Source organism: Tupaia chinensis, unplaced genomic scaffold, assembly GCF_000334495.1.
Source record: "Tupaia chinensis unplaced genomic scaffold, TupChi_1.0 Scaffold000217_1, whole genome shotgun sequence".
NCBI lineage: Eukaryota > Metazoa > Chordata > Mammalia > Scandentia > Tupaiidae > Tupaia > Tupaia belangeri.
Genome location: NW_006159692.1, coordinates 1748942 through 1772249, shown reverse-complemented (window position 1 = coordinate 1772249; position 23308 = coordinate 1748942). Strand labels below are relative to the sequence as shown.

The window sequence follows — 23308 nt, the reverse complement described above, 5'->3', positions numbered from 1 at the left end:
ATGCAAATGAATTCTTTGACAAGCTGCCTTTGTGCCTTCCTATGTGAGTTTTAAACATACTAACTAATCATCGGGTAGATTTTGCCTAGAGCTTCCCCACCCCACCCCACCCCCAAGTGAAAATAGGATTTGAAGTAGATATAGATTTAAAGGGCAGAAAACTGATGTGGGTGGGGTGGAGGGTGTGTGTGTGTGGGCGGGGGCTCAAAGTAGCCAGAGGATAGAAGGAGGCCTTGCTGCTGGCTGATTAGTAACTTTCCAGTTCCCATCTCACATTTTCCAAAAAGTCTAAATCCCCTTGAACCTTACATCCACATAATGAAGGGCTCCTGTTAAAATACAGATTGTGGTTTAGGGGTTCTGCACTTGGGCCTGAGATTCTGCATTTTTTTAAAAAAAACCCTCCCACGTGATGACGTTGCTGTCATTTCTCCACCCTGTGGGGGTTAGGTCAGGCACACGTGCTGGGCAAGCCACTGGGCGGGGATTGGAACCACAGTCAGCCTTACAGTTAGCCCGGAAGCGGGCTTGCGTGTGGTACCTCCTCGCAGACTCGGAAGCTTCTTTCGGCTTTAACGTTTGGGGAGCTGGGCCAACCCTAGCATCATTCAGAGCAGTGGCATTTGCTGGGGGCATGTTTCGTCCTGGACACGCCTGCACTTCACTCTCATCATCTTGTAAGCAACCAACTTGAGTTGGTTGGGAGCAAGTCTTGTTCTTTATTTTACAGGTGAAGAAACTGGTTCCAGAGAATTCAGCAGGTCGCCCAAGGGTACGAGTGTGTCAACGTCTCTGGAGAGTTGATCCAGGTCTGAGTTCAAGAGAACACTTTTAACTATCGCTGGCGCTTGCTGTAAAGTAGGAAGGACTGGCTCTCAGGGGCCAGACTTCTGCCAGATACACCTAAAGGCCTCTGTATTCCTCCCTTCTCGGGATCTTGATCTTTGCGTAAGGAAAGTTCTTCCTGAGAACACAGAGCCCGCGGGGCTCGGCTTGTCGAGGTCAGGGGCACACACAGCTGTTCCAGGCATTCCCGGAGCGAGCGAGCTCTGGACACACACCGCGGGCCGCTGCCTTACATAACCGCGCGGCGTCCCTCCTCCCGCGCCCCTCTCCCCGGGTCCAACCGAAGCACGCAGAACGGAGCCCAGCGATAAATCCCAGTGGTTTGCGGGACAGAGTCCCAGGCGGAGCTGGCGGGGCAGAACGAGCCACCGCATTTCGGGGGCCAAGCTCCAGGATTTTCCCCGCCACGCGTCCCTCCCCGGCGCTGTCCGCGGAGCCCCTGGCCCCAGCCCTCCGGCACCTCCTCCGGCACCTCCTCCGGGTCGGCTCCCCGCCCCTCAGAAGCGGGACCGCGGCGCCTGGGGCCCGAGAAGGGGCCACCGCGCAGGGACGCGGCACAGCGGGTGCGCCCAGGGGCATGTCCGCGTGCCTCCACCAGGGCTGCAGCGGTCCGAGAGAGGTGAGGACGCGGCGGGGCCAGAAGGGGGCGGCCCTGCAGGGGGGCGGGCTGGACGGTGCTGATCTGCGCCCTCTGGGCAGGCTGCGGAGCGCTGGGGCGCCTGCTCAGCCGAGCTGTCCTGGCTCAGTCTCGCGAGTGACTTCTGTTCCTGGTCCCCAGCGCCCGGGCGGGGAAGCCCCCCCGGCTCAGCCTCTTCCCGGTCCCCAGCTCGGTTGTGCAGAGCGCGCGGTGGTTCAGGTGACACGGGCATCCTTCAGGGAGGACGGCGGGGTGCTGGGGCTGGGCTGGCAGCTGGCGGAGGACCTGGACGCTCGATTCTCTCTTCGCTGCCCCAGCGCCAAGCGGGAGCAGCGCCTCCGCGGCTGGGAGTCCGCCGCCCTAACTTGGGTCCCTCCACGTGCGGGTTGGGTTGGGCGCGAGACACGTGCCCGCTGGCACCGCCGGTTCAGGGCCCGCGCTCCGGCTGAGTTTACCAGCAGATAGCTGGTCAGGCTCAGCTTTAATTTAGGGTCCTGTGGTTTAAGTGCAGAGTTCCCAGTGCAATGGGGATCGTCTTTCTTCTGAATTCTCTCTTCTCAGTCTATTTTAAAAGCTGGTCCTCCCTCTCCCCCTGCCTCAGACATAATATTTATATCCTGTGTGTGCTTTATTAAAACAAACAAACAAACAAAACAAAACAAAACAAAACAAACTTCAACATCTTCAGTGGATTAAGCTTAATTTGTCCCTTTGGTTCTTGTCCACAAAGACAAGCAATAATACCTGTGGTGTGGACTGATGCAAATACTCATGGCAACATTTTAAGGCAAGTAAATCCTGAACTATTTGGTTAGTTTTCGGTTTTCACAACTTGGCATTCTAAACTTCTTAAAACTTATTTTTTTTTTTAATGCCAAGTTAGATGGTTCCTGCGAGGACACTGATTAAACACCATTTCCAAGGGCTTCATAATGGTTCATTCTGTTTCATTCTACCTGTTTCTTTGCTGAGCCCTGGGTGTTCCAATAGCACAGCCTGCCTGCCTAGCCCGGATCTGAAGCTTGAGGTTGGCCACATTCAGAAACACGGCCTCAGCAAGTATCTGCGTTCACGAGACTTTAAAATCTTCGTGTCTCTTGCATAGCTTGCCCCCCTCCCCTCCATAAAGGTCATGCCAAACTGGAGCTACTGGTGCTGGGATCCTGCAACGCCCACAACACTGAGCTGCTGAGGAAGTGAAGGGTAGAAAGGAGTAAGTGTTAGAATGTGATCCTTTAGAACCGCAGGATCTTAGAAACTAAAGAGGTTTAGAGAACAGTTACTGAATTCAAATCCTTCACCCTCCGACCAGGAGGCTCAGATCCCTGTCTGCAAAAAAATCGGCCTAATTCATTCTGTTCACTGGAGGTGGATCACACTAGGTCTCAGGCCTTCTGATTCCTCCTAGTTCAGCTTTCAAGGTTTATTGCCTCCTGGTGCGTTGAACAGAAATGATAGGACTAGAATCACCTCATTTTATTTTCCTGTTACTTTTCATTTATCTCCCCCCCAAAGATGTGGGCATCCTGGTAGAGTTAAGGCAGAGTTGGCATGAACCAGGTCCAGAATGCCAGCCTGCCCTGGGCTGCTGTTCTCCCAGCAGTGTGACACTTGCCCAGGGACAAGACCACCTAGGCAGCTGCCTCAGCTGGGGTTCCTCATTTTTTTTTTCAGTTTTGCTAAAGGGGATGTGTGCTCAATGGAGAGAGACAAAGACAGAGGGAGGGAATGTGAGAAATCACCCCTCAGGGGAAATGGTCATGCTGAAATTCCTTCTCCTCCATTCTCCTCTGGATCTGCGGCATGCATGCCCATGTGTGCAGCGTCATTTTCAAGCTGCCGGGCCCAGGACTCAGACTGCACTCTGGGATCCAGAGTGTTAACCTCCATGCCACCTGCTAGCCCCCATTTATCTTATCTTATCTTATCTTATCTTATCTTATCTATCTATCTATTTGTACTAGTGGGCTTCTGAAATAGACCAGAAATTGTTTTGGAAATTCTTCTTTTTTGGGGGGGGGGAAGTTTTTTTCTATAGGGCGCATATGTTCACCAGAAAGACAGAGAGAGACAGAAAGACAGAAAGTGAGAAAACACCCCTCAGGGGGGATGGCCACGCTGCAGTCCCTTCTCCTCCATTCTCTTCTCTGGATCTCAGGCACGCACACACATGCGCCCAGCATGAGTTTAAGCCACCAGGTCCGGGACTCAAACCACGGTTGACTACATGGGAGTTCAGTGACATAGCCATTACGCCAACTGCTGGTTCCTTAAATTCTTCTTATATGAAGATGCATATGCAGCTACATCCCAAATAAATGCCCAGAAAAAGAAAAAGAATCAAAACAGATGACAGTAAGTCTACCCGCATGTGTGCTCAGGGTCTCTGGGTCCTCTGCTCCCTCTGGTGATGACAGATTAGCGCTCACGGCACCATCTATGATGGTGGAGCCAGCTTGAGAAAAGTGGCGTATGTGAGGACCACTCATTGTCATTAACCTCACAGCCAATAATAGACCTAGGAAAATAACTGTCAGCTGACATTTTTTTTTTTTGCATTCATTGCACTGAGTATTTTTCATGTTTTTAATTGTTCAGCTTCACAAATATATAGGTACTTCAAAAAGTCTGTGGAAAATGGAATTACAGTATGAATTCATTTTTGGTGCAAAAGTTTTTGAAATCCACCCTTAGTTTTTTCATAGTATGCATTTTCTATAGACTTTTTTTTTGAAGACCCTTCACATCTGAGGGTCTGTTACATGGCCAGGGCTGTTCAGGGCATTCGTGATGTGTCAATGAACAAAACAAAGAACTTTAATCCTGTGAAGTTCAGGTTATAATCATTTATTAGAACTTTTCCATGATTCAGTTGGGCAAGTAGAAGAAAATTTCAGTTTTACCTGAAGTAGGGATATGGGGGCTAAAAGGGGTTGTGGTGCTTAAGGTGCTGGACTCCACATGGTCACCACAGTTCAAGTCCCAGACCTGGTGTCTTGCTTTCTCACTTTCCCTCTCTCTCTGTCTCTCTCTAATCAAATTAAAAAATAATAATAAAATTAAATAAAATAATTCTTTAAAAAAGAAAGTAGGAACATGAACTTAAATGTTTTAAACGTTCTTCCTTGATTGCTATGATTCTGCTGATTGTATCACCATGGAAAACAAACAAATCCAAATGAAATTACTTTGGCTTTTTTGAATCAACTGTACATGAGTGACAGTTTGTACCTTTGGTTATTTCATGTCTGTTCAGTCTGAGCCCATAAAATTACATTTCATTTCCTGCAGGGTTATCATGGTGGTGCCTTTAAACTTAATGAAGCATAGAAGGACTCATTTTCTCAAAAGTGTTAATGCTGCCCTGTTAGAGCTGGAGACCGTAATTGCATTAGTCTGTAAGAGGTAGCTTTTAACTTATTTATGAAGTGGGCATTCTGTTTTTATTTTGTCTCACTTTACATTTTGTCTCCTACTCCCTTCCTCATTGTTGTGACTTATTAGTAGATCCGTTACCATGGTTGTTTTCCCATTTAATCAAATATCCTAGTTTTAAGCATTTTCTAATTCTCTCAATTGCTTTTTCTTCAAAACCACATGGTCTGCAAGCTCAGGCATGTTTATTGTTTTTAACAAAGGCTTATCAAAATGAACTTGGCAGTTTTTCAGTCGTATAACAGCCAAAAAAAAGTATTCAGTGCAGCTTTTGAGATTGTTTATGCATTCCTCACCTAAGCAATTGCTTAGCTTTTAAAAACTGCCAATTTGGAAGCTGTTTTCTTATGAATGCTTTTCTAGTATATTTTAGAAATCACCCATGAAAGTGGATAATAATATAATTGAGAAGAACAAAATCCACAGCTAAAGATGGAGAATTTTGAGCACAGATTTTCTGTTTTTGTTTTTAATTTTTTTTAATTTCAGAGATGTACACTCTCCACAGAGTGATAGAAGTGGGGAGGGGGCATCTCCAAATGAGGCATGGTCAGATCAAATCCTTTCTTCATTTCTCTGTCCTGTCTTGATTTTGGGCATGCACATGTATCTGCTTTGTTTTTCAAGCTGCTAGAGCCAGGATTTGAACTGCAGTCAGCCATGGAACTCTGACTCCCTTAACTACTAGGCTATGAGACCAGTCCTTTTCTGCCTCTGTGGTTTTTTGTTTGTTTGTTTTTTAGAGAGATTTTTGCTATAGGGCACATGCACTCCCTGGAGAGACAGAGAGAGACAGAAAGCAAGAAACCACCCCCTGGGGGGGATGGCCATGCTGCAATCCCTTCTCCTCCATTCCCCTCTCAGGATCTTGAGCATGTACGCCCATGTGCTCTGTGTGAGTATTAAGCCCCTGGATCCGGGACTCAAACCATGGTCAACCACGTGGGAGTCCAGCGACAACCATTACAACATCTGTGGGTCTCTCTGCCTCTGTTTTTAATTTGCTCTATATCAAAGGACATCAGGAAGTGTCATAATCTCATAGAGTCTCATTTAAAGCTGGTTTCTGTTGAGTACGTGGAAGAGAGTCACACTTTTTGATGTCTGCTGGACACTTGGAGTCATTGTTTTTTTCTTTATTCACCCACCACTTTGTCCTATCAAATAGATACTCATCTCTCTCTTACTTCACATCGGTGAGTAGAGTGAGCTGCTGTAAGTAGGAACTGGCGTGTCATCATTTAATTCTTTAATCAATGAGCCATGTATTTATAAATTTAATAATTATTTACTGAGTTTCTACTCCTTATTAAAGGTCTGTGTAAAGATCTTGTCCCAAGCATTTCCCTTTCTGTGTTGTGGGCAGCAGGTGATATAAAAACACAACCTGCTTTCGAAGCAGCTTTTAGCCTGATGGGAAAGCAAGGACACTGTATGACTGGCTGGAGTACCACTTATAACTACCATTGAAGACAGATAAGGCCTTTGGAGATTAAAAAGAAGGAACGAGAGTGTGCAGGCACTGTGAGGAGTTGAGGATTAGCTGTTCCTTGAAAGCTGGGCAGTGTGCTAACACTTACACAGACAGATAGCTCTCTTTATGGGAGCACACCCACGCTTCTTTTTGAAGGCAAATAGAAGACTTCCTTTTGGGCCAGCTGAGGCTGTGTTGTGTTGTATTCTAGACACTATCACCCCTGCACCACTTGGCATGCGTGCACCTCCCTCTGTCCTGTGTGATGGAGTACTGACTCACCCTAAAACAACTCACCAGGTTACCTACTATGAAACACACGCTGGTTGTTGCTGTGTGTTTCATAGTAGGTGGCTGATAGCTGTCTTTATAATGAATTGATTTTCTCTGTTCTTACCAGCTCAGGTGCAGGCTCACAGTGGTGTTTGGTCACCATCTTGTTTATGCCAGTGCACTTGATACTGTAATTTTTGTGGTTTAATTAAATACTGAATAGGGACCAGCAGATGGTGTAATGGCTACGTTGCTGAACTTCCACAGAGTCGGCCACGGTTCAAGCCTCAGACCCAGTGGCTTAAACTCATGCTAGGCACATGTGTGTGTGTGTTCCCAAGATCCCAAGAGTAGAAGGTATTGGGGCATAGCCATCCTCCCAGGAGGGTGATTTCTCGCTTTCTGTCTCTCTGCCTTTCTGGTGAGCGCACACGCCCTATAGCAAAAACTTCTCAAAAAAAAAAAATATGTATATAGATTACTGAATAAATTAATGTAATATGAGCCAAAGAATGTTATTTCCATGAAAACTAAGTTGATTACCATATGGGCCCAGGATAGTAAGCCATGCTAAAGAAAAGTATCAATGATGCTACAGCATGGATGAACTCTGCAAGTTTTAAGCTAAGTGAAAGAAATTAGATACAAAAGACCCTATATAGGGTAGGAGTTTATTTATATGAGATGTCTGGAGTGGGAAAATCTATGGAGACAAAAATTGGGTTAGTGGTTGCCAAAGGATGGGGGTAGGGAGAATTGGGAATGACTGATAATGGGTATGGGGTTTCTTTTGGGTTGATGAGTATGTGCTGAAATTAGATACAGTAATAATTGCACAACACTGTGAACATACCGAAAAACCACAGAATTGTATCCTTTGAAACAATGAACATAATATAGTTTATGTTGGTGAATTTTGTCACAGTTTTTCATTTTTATTTTATTTATTTCCTTATGTATTTATTTTGGAGAGGTTTTTGCTATAGGGCGCATGTGCTCGCCAGAAAGACAGAGAGAAACAGAGAGACAGAAAGTGAGATATTACCTCCCAAGAGGGATGGCCACGCTGCAATCCCTTCTCCTCCATTCTCCTCTCAGGATCCTGGGCACACATGCACATGTGCCCAGCATGAGTTTAAGCCACTGGGTCCAGGACCCGAAATACATGGGAGTAGCTGACTACATGGCAGTCCAACGACATAGCCATTATGCCAACTGCTGTTCCTCAGCTTTTTATTTTTAAAAAGATTATAAAACTTTTTAAAAAAGCAACACAAACATATGAACATATAGTGGACTCTTGATATCTGTGGGGATTGGTTCTAGAACCTCCACTCCTCCACCCCCTGTGGATACCAAAATCCATAGAGGTTCAAGTCCCTAATGATTGGAATGGAACCCGTGGATGCAGAGGGCCAACTAGTCTACTAATATTAGGTGAGGAATAGACAGATAAAAAGATTAGAAAAGTGTAGTGAAACTATCAAGAGGGACCACCAGATGGCATAATGATTATATTACTGGACTCCCATATGGCCAAACACCGTTCGAATCCCAGACCTGGAGGCTTGAGACTCACACCAGGTCCATGTGCATGTGTGCCCAAAATACTGAGAGGAGAATACAAAAGAAGGGATTGTGACATGGCCACCCCCCCAGGGGAGAATGTGATTCATATATGTAATCACCCCCTTTCTGTCCCTCTGTCTCTCTGGTAAGCACATGTGCCCTATAGCAAAAATCTTTAAAAAAAAAAAAAAAAAGAATATCTAGAAAGATTTTGCCCTCAGGTTTTTCTCAAGCTCTTTTAAGATACTATTCTACATTTAAGACACAGAAGTAGGAAATCTGGGCAGAGTTTAATCAAAAAAGACAACATCGATTTCTAATCATGACCTAATATCCAAGGTTAGTGAATGAGTTTACATGTATCTATGTGACTAATATGGGAATAAAATGTTTAAAATAGGTTGCATCAGTTTTTTGACTCTGCTTTTACTGACTTCTGCTTGTTTCATATCTTGAAAATGTCTCATCTGGAGAGAAAATTTACATTTATTAACCTCTTACAGATATGGCATGAATCCCTTAAGATTGTGGAGGAGACCTGAACCAGGTGGTGAAGCTTTAAACCACCTTTTGCAATCTTTTTTTCTTTCAAAAACTGCCTATGACTCTCTGATTCTTGTATGTAATTAGAGTAGCAGTGTACAATGATAATTATACCCATACTTAAATTTAATCACCCAAAACATTGTAGACTAATTTTTCAAGACATTTCTGAGCTCAATTGACCATTTTATGGTTTACTTGACATATTAAAAACTAAGACCATAATTACTTATTTTGGGGCCAACTAGTACTAGTTTTGTAATTTCTACTTTGCTTTTTAAGAAAAGTTTATTTGTTTATTTCTTCCATGAGAAAGAGGAACAAACAGACATCACTGACAGGGTCTTCATGCAATGGCCCGCCCCAGGCTTAGCTGGTGTGGTGTATTCCAGGAGGTCTGGGATGGGAACCCAGGACCTTGCCCACGTGGGTTCAGTTACTCTACTGCTGCCCACTGCCCACACCCTACTTTTTTTTTTTTTTTTTTTTTTTTAAGATTTTGCCATAGGCTGTGTATACTTCCCCAAGAGAGACAGAGAGAGGGAAAGGGAGAAATCCCTCCCCTGGGTATGGCCATGCCACAATTCCTTCTCCTCCCTTCTCCTCTTGGGATTTTGGGCACACATGCACACACTCCTGGCATGATTTTCAAGCCCCCAGGTCTGGGATTTGAACTGAAGTCAGTCATGTGGGAGATCAGTGCCTTAACCTCTACACCACCTGCTGCCCCTGCTGCCCCTAATACGCTTGATGAAATATTTTCCATGGCAATGAGCTCATATTTATCTACTGAAGCCAGTTATATTTCTTTGAAGTAGTAATTACAGCTCTCTAAGCCTGTAACTTCAGAGCCACCATAGTCACAGCCCATGGAGGAACCACCAAAAAAGACAAAACTGTGCTCAAAGTTAACCTGCTTTAAGGGAGAATAGAGTGTGGCTTCTCCACTCAGACATGGGTCAAACAACTCTCAAAAACCAGCCTTTGCAAAAACCTCTCAAAAAAAAAAAAATGAAAAGAAAAGAAAAGAAAAGAAAAGAAAAGAAAAGAAAAGAAAAAGAAAAACCAGCTTTCGCCATCATCATTAAGTAGTTACGGATGGGCTAGCCCACACTCCCGGACATCGTTGGTATTACAGAGAACTAGTTTGCTCGGGTTAATACCTGACAACTTAGGATCCATACATCAATTGGTTCAGCTCTCTATCAGTGGCTCTAAACCCTGGCTATGAATTAGAATCACCTAGGAAAGGGAAAAGAAATTACTGGAGTCAAGGTCCCGCCCTCAAAAATTCTGATTGAACAGGTCCCAAGTAGGGGTAGGTATCAATAGTTTTTAAAACTGCCTTGTGGGCCAGCTGGTAAGGTGGTGATGAAAGTGGCTGGATCCCACATGGCTGACTGTGAGGTTCGAATCCCGGACCCAGAGCTTGAAAAACATGCAAGGAGTGTGTGTACGTGTGTTCAAAATCCTGAGAAGAGGGTGGAGGAGAAGGGATTGAAGCATACCCATCTTCCCCTGTGGTGGTGGTGGAGGGGAGGTGCTTTCTCACTTTTCCTCTTTCTCTGTGTCTTTCTCAGGTGAGTGTATATGCCCTATAGCCAAAAATAAAAATAAAAAATAAACTGCCTGCAATCAGGGTTGAGAACTAGTTATATATAATAATAGTAATGTTATGCTTCTTTGGAAAAAATGTATTGAAATAAATAACTGTTATGGTATCTCCTTTTTCTTTTCTTTTGTTTTTTTACTGTAGGGCATGTGTGCTCACTAGAGAGAGACAGAGAGAGAGAGGGAAAATGAGAAATCACTCCTTGGGGTGATGGCCATACCATAATCCCTTCTCCTCTTGAGATTTTGGGCATGTATGCAAATAGTCCTAGAATATTTTTCAAGTGCACTGTAGACCATGTGGGACCCAGCTGCCTTAACTACCACACCACCTGGCTGGCCCTTCTGCTATCTTTGTAACATAAAAAAAAGTAAACATATACCATTCAGTATGTGGCAAGATTTTCTCAATGGTTGAACAAAATTTCCACTTATTTTCTCTGTGTAATTCACTAAGTTTATGCTTATTTGGTGTTGCAACAACCAGATCAGTATAATTAGTCAACTGACCAATTAATTGACTGACTTTGAAATATTTTGGTGACTGTGGTATCACATAGTATACTTCTACAATAACAATTTGCTTCCTTTAAAATAGTTTGTACATTCATCCTGGGTTGTTATAGACTACCTTTCCTTTCCTTTTTTTTTTTTTTTTTCATTACCAGAGACATGTGTGCTTACCAGAATGAGAGAAGGAAAAATCACTCTCCCCATCGGGAATGGTCACACTGCCACCCTTTTTTCTCCATTTCTCCATCTTGTCAGGATTTGGGGTACATGTACACACATCCAGCATGTTTTTCAAACTGCCAGAGCCAAGATTCAAACCATGATGGGTCATGTGGGACCTGACCCCCAGTGCACAGCACGTAACTACTGGGCTATGAGCTGACCTCGTTATGTATTTCTTTAAATCGATTGAGTTTTCAACCTTAATCTCAAACTTGTCTCTGGATACTTATTTATTTAGTTGTATCAAGATAGATTTTCAGGGTTAGCACCATGGCGTGGTGGTTGGGGTGTTGGACTGCCACATGGCTGACTGCTGTTTGAGTCTTGGACCTGGAGGCTTGCTTTCTCACTCTCTCTCTGTCTATCTTTCTGGCTCTCTCTGGTGAGTGCATGTGCCCTGTAACAAAATAATAATAATAATTATTATTATTATTATAAAATGAAATAAATAATTCTTTAGCAAAAACAAAAGACTTTTATAAAAGAAAATAAGTTTAAACCTTGCCCTAGAGCCAGTGCCATACTTTAATGGTTAAGGGAGCTAGATCCTACATGCTGAACCATGGTTTAAATCAGCTTAAAAAACACTGGGTACGCATGTGCACGTGCTCCAAATCCTGACAGAATGGAAAAAGGATTGTGGCCTAATCATACCCCACTACAGGGTGCTTTCCTTCTCTTCTTCTCTCTTCTTGTCTCTCTGTTGAGTGCCTGTGCTCTCCAGCAATTAAACAAACAAGCAGAAAGACCAGTGCCCTATGGCACTTAAACAAAGTCTAATAAATTTTAGGTTATTTCCTTGTCATTAGGATTTGAGAAAATGTGGTAGAGTAATTAACATAAAACCTAAATAAGCCTGAGCTATTGGACAACTTGGAACTGATATATTTTTAATGACAATTGTTTTTATTTTAATACTCAGAGACTTTTATCTGCTGTTACCAGTTGCTTCCCAAATTGTTCTTTAATTTTTAATTTTTTTTTTTTTGGAGAGATTTTCACTGTAGGGCACGTGCGCTCGCCAGACAGACAGAGAGAGACATAGAGACAGAAAGCGAGAAATCACCCCCCAGGGGGGATGGTCACGCCGCAATCCCTTCTCCTCCATTCTCCTCTCGGGATCTTGGGCACGCACGCACACGCGCCCGGCGTGAGTTTTAAGCCGCCGGGTCCGGGACACGAACCGCGGTCGACTACGTGGGAGTCCAGCGACATAGCCATTACGCTTACTGCTGGTTCCCCTTTAATTTTTAATTTTTGTAATAAAAAAAAAAAGTAACATCTTCATGGATTTTGACCAGTTGCTTTTGAACTGTGTTTTGCTGGTTTCTGGGAGGCCCTGTAACCCTCAGCAGCTGTTATAGGGCCTAGGGACAATGAAGAGGGTGGGGAAAACTGTCCTGCTTCCAGTTTAGGGCCCCTTTCTGGTGGCCCTCCTGCAACCTGAGCAGATGTTTCACTCTTCATTTTACATTTGGGGTTTCCAAGTAAGGTTTTATTTGAACAAAGAATTCTTGAGCTAAAACAAGTTTATAAATGACTGGGCCACATGTTTCTGTTTTTCTGCCTTTTTCCGGCATTTTTTTTTTTTTTAAATCACCAGAGGGCACATGCTCTTATCAGATAGAGATTCAGAGAGACAGAGAGGGAGAAAGCATCCCCCATGGGGCAGAGTCACACTGCAATCCCTTCTCCTCCATTTCTCTATCCTATTAGGATTGTGGTCCTGCATACACATGTAACCTGGGTATTTTTCAAGGCACTGGGGCTAGGATTTAAATTATGGTTGGTCATGTAGGATCTGGCTCCCTTAACCACTAGGCTACAGGGATAGTCCATCTTGCCAAATTTGATTTATGTTCTGGCAGCTCCTAACAGCTTAACTTCTGGCTACTACTGTGTATCTGTGTTGAAAAGCATGGGAAAACTTTGGCTGTATTCACTCTATAACTTTGGCACCTGTGGGGAGAGGACAGTAAGTGGGGATTTGAAGGTATCAGTGTATTGCTTCTGTTCAAGTCATATGTCACTCCAGAAGAGTTTATAGAGAGAGGTGAGCTGGGTTGAAGATAACATTCTGGGGAATGGCTATTCTGGCTAGGTATTCAATGCATATTTTAGTCAATGAATTTTACTTTTAAAATTTTAATTTTATATTTTCCCCACAAGGGCTTGTGCATAACTCTCAAAGAGCTGGACCATGAGTGTGTATATGCATGGGTGGGGGTGTGGGGTAGCTTACTGGGATCAGAGCACGAGGTATGGAGAGCAGCCCAGGACTTTTTTTAATCCTCCGAAACCTTACTTTCTACACAAATCTCTATTGCCCCCTCCTATATGCATATTAAGGTGCAAAATGAGAGGCTAAACCTAAGTGGTTACCTAGTAGATTTGGCAGTGTAGACAGCCATTGTAGTATTTTCTTTTAAAAAGTGTATCTGTCTCTCTTACATGAATAAGAGAGACAAATACCTCCACCAGGATTGTGACTCTAGTCCATCCCCAGCCCCTGGCGATAGGCATGTATGTGCCCGGTGTACTCAGGGAGGTCTTGGGAAGTGAACCTGGAATCCTACCATGAAGGAGATTACCAAGTTATCACTTTGCCACCGACTGGCCCCATTGTGGTATTTTTTTAACCTGAAAGTGATTTATAAAGTAGTCTCTCTTGTCTTTTAAAATTCAGACATTTATCATGTCTTAGTTCTCCCTGTGGAACTAGAACAGTGACTGCTAGGTTCTGAGTGTGGTCCCATGGAGGCCTGGTGGTGAGTCCCCATCCTACAAGAGTCTGCAGCTTATTGTGGTTCATTGACACAGACTACGCCCTCAATGCTGGCTGACGTTTGGCAAATTTAGCACCAATTTAGGGTGACCAGGCAACAGAGTATTAATTTAATTTTTTTTTTGGAGAGGTTCTTTTCTATAGGGTGCATGTGCTTGCTAGAAAGACAAGAGAGACAGAGACAGAGAGACACAAAGTGAGAAATCACCCCCCAGGCGGGATGACCATGCCACAAACCCTTCTCCATTCTCCTCTTGGAATCTTGGGCATGCACACACACGTGCCCGGTGTGAGTTTAAGCCACCAGGACTCAAACCATGGTCGACTACATGGGAGTCCAATGACATAGCCATTATGCCAACTGCTGGTCCCTTCTAATTATTTTAAATCTGAAGGTTTAAAATTTCAAATGACTCTAGGTAGCCAGTATACTCAAACTGACATTTTTTAATCTTCCTGGAGTATTTGCTTTCTGTATGAATTCTAACATGATAGCTTGCCCAATAGGCTGCCAATGCAAGCTGGATGCAGGCAAAGTTTCAGTTTAGTTTTATAACAATTTCAAGCAGAAGCTGGGGAAGAGTCATTTGAATAAGCTAAAACAAAATGAATTAAAGTCTCCAATTAAAAAATATTGTGATCTGGGGACCAGCAGGTGGCATAGTGGTTGCTGGACACTCCCACATGGCTGACCACGGTTCAAGTCCTGGGCCTGGTAGCTTGCTTTCTCACTTTCCCTCTCTCTCTCTCTGTGTGTGTGTGTGTCTCTCTCTCTCTCTGGTCAAATTAAAATAAATGAACGAATAAATAAAATAAAATAAATTAAAAAATAAGTAAATGAATAAAAATATTGTGATTTGACAATGTTCAAATATTGTAAAGAAACTCAATTGAGTTTACTTCTCGAGGCAAAGATTTACTGAGTACCCACCATGTGCTAGTCACTGCTGGCTGCGGAGGGCCCACAGAGGACAGAGAGGGTCCTTGTTCAGACTCGCCACCCCTAGGGAAGGGAGGCGTGTGCGAGATGAATCAGAGCTTTGCCAAGTCCCATAAGGCAGGGGTCCCCTACCTGTCTGGTCAGTGACTCGTTAGGAACCAGGTGCACAGCAGGAGGTGAGGAGCAGGTGAGCAGGGAAGCTTCATCTGTATTTTCAGCCACCGCGGCTGGCAGTACCTGCGGCCTGAGCTCGGCCTCCTGGCAGACTGAGGGCAGCCGTGGACTCGGCAGCGGGGACCCCTACTGAGAACTGCGCATGCGAGGGATCTAGGGTGTGCGCTCTCATAAACCGTCCTCCCTGTCCGTGACAACATTGTCTTCCGTGAAACTACCCTGGTGACAGTAAGGTTGGGAACTGCTGCCGGAAGGGCCTGCTGCCGTGGAGTTCGATGCCGGGGGCACTTAATGCTGCCTAGGCTGGTCAGACCATGAAGGAAGTGTAGAAATGGAGAGCTGAACCTTCTAGGCAGTTGGAGCAAAACGTGCAAAGGCCACGGTGAGGTGGGAAAGCGCCCGGGCACGAAAGCCCTTCCCCGCTGTTCTTCACGGTGGCGCCCTGCGGCTGACCTGCAGGGAGCATGAGGCCAGGGTGCTGGAGAGAGAAGACCAGAGAAGCAGGCAGGGCTGGAGCACTTAGCCTCGTCCAGCACTCTGAAGAGGTCTACTTTGGCTTTGGCAGCCATTTCATCAGAGAAGTGGGAATTTCATGATAAAATTAGCTTGTTTTTCAAACATACCTCTGAGTGGAGTTTGAAGAAAGGATGAGGAGCTAGGAGTTTGTTGAAGTGGTGCAGACGGGAACTAAGATTAATGCCACATGGTAAGTCGTGTGCTTATGTTTATATTCCCGGTGCTTGGTGCCCTCTAGGGAATGCAGTAGAATGTCAGGTAGGCAGTTTGATATTCTGGGCAAGAAATCCAAAATTAGGGCATCATCAGCTTATGGGCTCTGGTGAAGTCATGTGTCTGCAAGTAATTAGCTGGGTTAAAGTGGAAGAGTGAGGTCTAAGACAGGTTGAAGGACAGTGGAGGATAACTACAATAGGTTGTACTCATAACAAAGCCAAGACTTATCTCAGCCATTGTACCTTTTTAGTTTTAATTGCTAGAGGGTGCATGCACTCTCCAGAAAGAGAGAGAAAGAGAAAGCGTTCTCAATGGGGTGTGGTCACACTGCAGTTCCTTCCCTAGTTTCCAACTGTGAAGGCAAGAACTGTGTCTTATTTTCAGTGTTTTATTTTCTCATGCACAACTTCAGAGGGGACCATTCGCATGTATGTGTGGTGTGCTCACACTGTGGATAGTTCCCTCTGGAATGGTGCTTTAGCTCTTCCTGCCTAACTGGTCCCAGCAGCCATCAAGGTCCCTAATGTACAGCACCTGTTCAATATGTTTGCTGAATAAATGAATGACACACATACGAGGGGTCTCTAAAACTTCTTGGAAAATATGTATTAGGGAAAATTATGCATGGATTTAAAATTTTTGCATCCAAATAAACTCATAATTTATGTTGTTTTTTCCACAAACATTTTGAAGTCCTCCTGTGTAGTGACTGGTCAGAGGGAGGAATCTAGAAAAAGAAAGTAAGAAGCAGGGATCCAAGGACAAGCAGGAGAGATTCCTGTTTCTGTGGACATTCAGGGAAGAATGGATTTCCATATGAGAGAAAGGTCAATAGCTTCAAACCTCCCAGAGAGGTCGGTTAATTAAAGATGGCAGAGTAGGGCCAGCAGGCAGCAGGTAGCATGGAAGGTAAGGCTGCTGGATGCCACATGACTGGTGGCACAGTTTGAGTCCTAAACCCTGTGGCTTGAGAAACACACCAGGCACATCTGCATGCCTGCCCAAAATCCTGAGAGGAGAATGGATGGGAAAGAATTGTGGTGTAGTCCTCCCCGCCCCCCAAAGGGGGAGTGCTTTCTCACTTTTTCTCTCTCTCTCTCTTTCTTTCTCACTCCAGCAAGTGCTTAATAGCAAAACTAAAAAAAAAAAAAGATGGCAGGATACCACAGCAAGTCGCCATTATTGGTAATAATTTCCAGACAGCTTGAATGGTGTGTAAGGAAGGCAGGAAGAAAATTCCATTCCACTGAGGTAGGCATGAGAAGAGGGAACTTGGAAGAGATTGCCAGTGTAGACAGGTCCTAAAGGCCAGGTTTGTAACTGAGGGAACTTATTGGTGATAGGGTAGGAAGGCAAGGGAATTTTTTTTCCTTGCCCTTTCCTTTTCATCCCTTTTCTCCCTCACATCTTTTCTTCCTGCTTTCGGCCAAGAGAGTTTACTTAAGTAACCTTACAGACTAAAGAAGATTCAGGGAAAAGGCCTAAATTCAAGATGTAGAAAAGAGAAGAGCAGGTGGTAGTGGAGAGATTAAGTATAAAAGGACACATCTGACTTTGAGATAGGAAGAAAAGAGATAAGGGTGGATATGGATGCGAATAAACTGGAGGAATGAGCTGAAGGGAAGGAAATGGAGGGAAATCTTATCCAATAGTTCCGATTGTCTCTATAAAATAGTGTCTACCATCATTTGGACACTGTGTATGTTCCAAGAATTGCGAAGACTCCCTAACTCGGTAACTTAGTGAATTTTTGCAACACCCCATGTGAGGATGGAATTATTATCCTAATCTTCCAAATGAGGAAACTGGAACACAGAGAGATTAAGCAACTTGCCTGAGGTTGTACAGCTACCAAGTGCCAGAACCAGGATGCCGAGCTGTTTACCATCATGCCGCCCTGGCATAAATGAGGGCGATGCAGAGTACTTCACATTTAGGATGACCAACAGGCGTGAGGAACAGGTATGACATATTGCTGAGTCACTCCAGGCACTTAGTTTCTGCTGGAATTCCTAATCATTGGCACCCATTATTTGCAAGGTTGAAGGATTTTCTTTAGCAAAACTTGCCTTACCAGTTATAGGAGTGGAAATGTTTGGATGTTTGATTGATGCAGAATTGAGGATTGGTAGCTTAGGGTGGAGATGCCAGCCAGAGAGTTATTGAGGTGAAGGCTGTAGTCTCTAAGGAGAAGGAAAAGAGAGAACATGAAAGGAGAACACGATCAACTGATAGAATGGGAGAAACTGGAGCAGCCATGGGCCTAATAGCTCAAGGAGATTGAAAAACAGGTGCAGAGGAGTCAGAACATTGGAGATTTGTGGAGGAGAGTAAGTTGGAGTTAGAGAGGACGCCTCAAGTTTTACAACAACCCTAGATTTCAGAAGTGGGGGCTGACACATATGAGAATAGATTGATGACGTGGCTTTGTGGGTGCCTGACTGAAATGGATTGGAGATATATCTTATGGGGCGTGGAAGAATGGTTTCTGGTAGCCTTCATGATTGTTCTGAACTTACAAAAGCTGCAGCTGAAGTGTGGATGGTTACAGGGAAAGATTCAAAAGGTTAGCTGGTATCTGGCATGCAATAAAAATCATTTGATGGTCTTAACAGAACACTGTCAAAGAACAGCTTTGAAGTAGTATAGTTTTTCAAAAAGAACTAGAGGTATGAATTGGCAAATCAACACATTCACGGGTAACTTTGTATGCTTTAGCCAAGGAAGCAGTACTTCCCTGGGAAGAAAAGACTACGTGCTCCAAGGAACTCTCTTCTTCCTTCTCCCACTGTTTCTGTTCTGGTAATGTGCCGGGTAACACTCTTGGGGCAGAGAGAAGCAGCTGAAGATCATCATGCTTCCAGATGTGGAGCTTTGTTATGGTTTGTGGGGGTGGGGGTCATGGGAGAGGGGCCGGAAGCCTCAGTGGGACTCAGCATGGTGTCCTCTGCTTCCCCAGTTAGCAATGTGACGGGAAATTGGCAACATGCGTTCCCTTTGTGTGGCTGAGCGTACCAGCATGTTCACTTCTCCTCTGTCCTCATAGGGTTCCAGGTAATCGAAGTTAGGTCTGATGTAAACTCAGAAAACCCCACGTGGGCATAGCATGGATAGCATGTGCGTGCCAGGTCTGGTATATAAGTGTCACATGTAGAAATTGTTCCAGGTAGGATGTTTGGGGGTGATGAGGGACCGAAACTTGGATTTGGACTGGATCTGATGGCAAGGAAGAGAATTTCCTCATGTAGTGGGACGTCCAGGAGCAGAATGTCTGAGCTCTGCATTCTCTTCTGCAATTGGCTTTGCCCTGTTCCAGCCATGTACTGATTCCATTCTCAACCTGATTGGTCTTAAACAATAGTTTGAAGGGTCACATCAAGGTAGAGAAACCCTGTGGAAGGGAAGAAGCTACTTCTTCATGCCTTTTCAGTGGTGAGGAAGCCTTTCCCAAACTCCCAAAAGACTTTTTCTGAAGTCATTGGCAAGGATTGGTCACTGCCTTTCCTTTAAATCAGCCTATCACAGGGCAAGAGAATAATCATGATTCTGGATATGATAATGGACTGGTGGTGGAGAGTCAGCTACACTGTCCGCCATGGAGGGGTGGCTAGAGGACGTTAAGATGAGATTCAGACAGCCTTGTCAAGGTGAAAGAGCTTTGTCTGACAGTTAAGTGCCTGACTTTAGCATGTGCTAGCAGTCAGTAGGAACTTGGATAAATGACCAAAGCAGGCACACTTGTGGACAGGCCGCGCTCTGCTCTTGCAAGCTCCCTTGGTATTCTGCAGTGCCCCTGCCAGGTGTGGTCCCTGGACCTTGGACCTCGGAACCATGAGCTGACTAAACCTCCATTCTCTTCAATTACCCAGACTTAAGTATTTTCTGCTATTCGTAATAGAATGAGCTAGAATAGGAACAAACCGTATACTGCCTCCCCACCTCCTCCCATACCTCAGTCTTGCAGAGTAGACAATTTGGTGCCTCCTTTGCACGTATAAATTGACTACGAAACTAGTTAGCTGTGCCCTTCGACAGCCAGATGGCTGTTGGGAGTCAGGAGTAGGTCATCCTCTTTAAGACCTGGCTGAGCGAGGGCTGTGGCAGGCTGGGCTCTAAGGACCAGGACACTCTCTAGTTCAGCAACAGAGAGAGCCAGAGTGCCTGGCAACAAAGCCTTTTGGGGAAGGAGAGCTATTGCTCTTGGGCTTTGTTCCCCCACCACACAGATTTTTATCTTGTTAGCTTTCTAAGCCTTTTTCAGATTTCTGAGTAAACAAGATTACTGTAATTATAATAGAAGTAGAGGTAGCTTATTTTTGGGATTCTGCATGGTCTGTGGCCACAATTTGCCAAATAATCATCATCATAACATATCATTGTCTCTGCAAGATAGCACCTGGTTTGTTTAATTCTAGTTTTGCTGTTTAATTGCAAATAAACGTTCATTGTGAGAAATCCCATTTCTTCTGTCATGGTACTGAGTGTGACAACTTTCTGTGTTTAATTCATGATGACTCAGTGTGATTTGGGATGCCTATGGTCAGTGGATTCCACGGTTGGACCCCCAGAGACTCTGGGAGCGCTTCTGCAGGCCTGGTTTCCTTCTGGGTGGCTCAAGCGGAGCTTTCTGCTCTGTGCCTCTGATGAGGTCACTACAATAACAAGCCTGAGAGCATGGGCCTACAAAACCACATGCCTTTGGTGGAGCTTCTTATGGGAAAATGGGGACGAGGAAACATTTATGTACGTATCTTCAATATCAACAAACAAAGCTGCTGCAGCTTCAGTTGTTAAAGTTTAGTTATTTATTCCTTCCATGAGTGAGAGAGACAGAGAGAAAGACAGACAAAAAGACAGCACCCAAACAGGGTCCTGATGCCACCACAATCCATTCTAGCCCCAGCCAACCCTGGATCATGGGCACCCCCGCCTGGCATTCACAGGGAGGTCTCCAGATGTGAACCCCCAGCTTCCTCCTCACGAGGGTCAGCCTTGTAGAACATCATGTTTTGTCACCATTCCACCATCTGTCTCTAACAAATGACGGTTCTGCTGAGTCTGCAAAGTGAGGCAAAATTGATCACTGCTGAGACAGGAAAAATGGGCAACAGGAATCAGAGCCCTCTGACACAGATGGTTCAGTGTTCTAGATCTTTAGGGGCTTTCCTTTCCTTTTTTCTTTCCTCTTTCCTTTTATTTCTCTTTTCTTTCTTTCCCTTTTTTTCTCAGTGAATTAGTGAGTATTAAGGATATGGATATTTGTGGCAGTTATTCCTGTTTCTGAAGTTTCTTTGCATGTACACTATAGTGTTCATTGATTCTGGCAAACCAGGGTCTCAGAATTCCTGATTGGGGGATTTTGCATTGGAGAGACTTGAGAATATTACTGAAATGATCTTGGGAATCTTTGTATCCTCAAGCAATTTCATCGGTCACTGAAATTTCTGCCAAACACCTAACAGACTTCTTTACATCTCTATGAAGTCCACTGGGCACTATTATGGACTGAACGTTTGTGTCCCCCAATTGTAAATGTTTAAACCCCAACCCCTAGTGTGATGGCTTTGGAGATGAGGTCTTTGGGAGGTAATTAGGTTTGGATGAGGTCATGAGGGTGGAGCCCTCATTATGAGATTAGTGTTCCTCTACTTAGGAAGGAGAAGAGAGGAAAATCTCTCTATATCTCCTGCATGCCTTGAGAGAAAGTCTTACGAACACACGGCAAGAAGGTGGCCCTCTCTAAACCAAGAAAGGGGCCCTCACCAGAACTCAGCCATGCCAGCGCCATGATCTTGGACTTTCAGCCTCCAGAACTGTAAGAAAACAAAGCGCTTTTGTCTCAGCCACCCAGCCTATGCTGTTTGTTGTAGCACCTGTCTCCTTAAGTTCTTCCCTGGCCGATAGTACCCTTCCCTTCCTCTTTGACATCAGTAACACTGTGTTCTCCTGAACTTCTTTGAACCTTCCTGACCACACTTTGTTTCCTTACAGCCCATACTTTTACCATCTCTCTCTCTTAAAAACTCTCCTCAGAGTCCTAATCTCTCTTCTCTTCCACTTACCTGCAGGACATGGTCTTGGGCCAGCATAAGCCTTCCTTGTGAGCTTGCAGTAATGAGAATTTCAGGCCCAGCTGGGTGGTACAGGCTGCTAAGACTCTGCTCTGCAGGCCAGGACCCTGTGGGAGGCCTGAGTTTGATTCCTGATCTGACTCATAGGCCAGGTGCAGTGGCATGCACCAGTAATTCAGTATTTTGGGGTGAGGAGGTGGAATGGCTGAGGCACGAGGATCTTGACATGGTGAAACTCTGTCTTAAAAAAAAAAAAGTGAATTTCAGGTTCCTCCCAGACCTGTTGAATCTGGACCTGCTATATGTGAGGCAGTGTTTTCAAAATCTGAGAGAGTCCGCTGTAGGACTTTAGCAAGCAGCTGTGTGCTCCATCCTCCACGTATGCATCTGGACGTCAGGGTGCTCTCCGGACCTCTAGACCACTTTATCCAAAAGAGGCCCTGGTCTGTCACTTGGAGGTCCACAGGCTCTGTCCAGAGGCTGATTCCTTTTTCTCCACATATGCTTCTCTGCTTTTGGGTAACAACAAAAGAGAAGAACTCTCCAGATAATAACTTCGGGACTCCCACGGAAGCATACCCTCCTAGGTTAAATGACATCTCTTGGGACCAGCAGTTAGCATAATGGCTATGTCGCTGGACTCCCATGTTGCTGACCATGGTTCAAGTCTTGGACCCAGTGGCTTAAACTCATGCCAGGTGCGTGTGTGTGCGTGCCCAAGATCCTGAAAGGAGAATGGAAGAGACGGGATTGTGGCGTGGCCATCCCTCCAGGGGGTGATTTCTTGCTTTCTTTCTCTCTATCTCTCTCTATCTTTCTGGCGAGCACACACGCCCTATAGAAAAAACCTCTCCAAAATAAATAAATAAATAAATAAATAATAAAAGGAAAAAAAAAAAGAAAAAAGAAGAAAATGGCATTTCTGGGGTCAGTCTGTGCTAAGGGCTGCTGTGCACTGACCTGGCCCACCCGTGGTCCAGCCACGCTCACCCCAAGTGTTCAGTGAGTATTTTGGGTATTTTGAACACTCTGCTGAGTTTGACTAGTAACACTTCTAACCTTTTCTCCTCTGTAGTAAGAGGGGTAAGAGTTTCGAAGTGTGTAAGCGTATAATAAATGTTTTGCATTAAGTCTGAATAATTATATTTGTTGTTATTAATAGATTACAGTATAAGTGGTTCATAAATATTTTAATGGTGAGGGAATATGACATTTTCTGATTGTAGTGTGAGATTTTTCAGAATATTTGCAAATGGCTATAGTGATTCCAAAGGAAAGGCCATTAAGAATGCAGTGTCAGGCTAGCCAGGTAGCATGGTAGTTAAGGCAGCTGGATCCCATATGGCTGGTTGTGCAGTTCAAGTCTCAGACCTGGTGGTTTGAGAGACACACCAGATGTATGTGCATGCATGCCCAATCCTGAGAGGAGAATGGAGAAGGGATTGTGGTGTGGCCATCCACCCTGGGGAGTGATTTCTCACTT

General features: G+C 44.7%; 1 protein-coding gene across 1 annotated transcript in view; it reads left to right on the top strand.

Moving 5' to 3' along the window:
- The first annotated feature begins 834 nt into the window (after positions 1–834).
- The window catches only part of SLC16A12 (solute carrier family 16 member 12), a 102043-nt gene continuing 79569 nt past the window's right edge, over positions 835–23308 (top strand). Inside the window, 1 exon segment of the mRNA XM_027771492.1 lies at positions 835–1465. The gene's annotated coding sequence lies outside the window, so the exon portion shown is untranslated.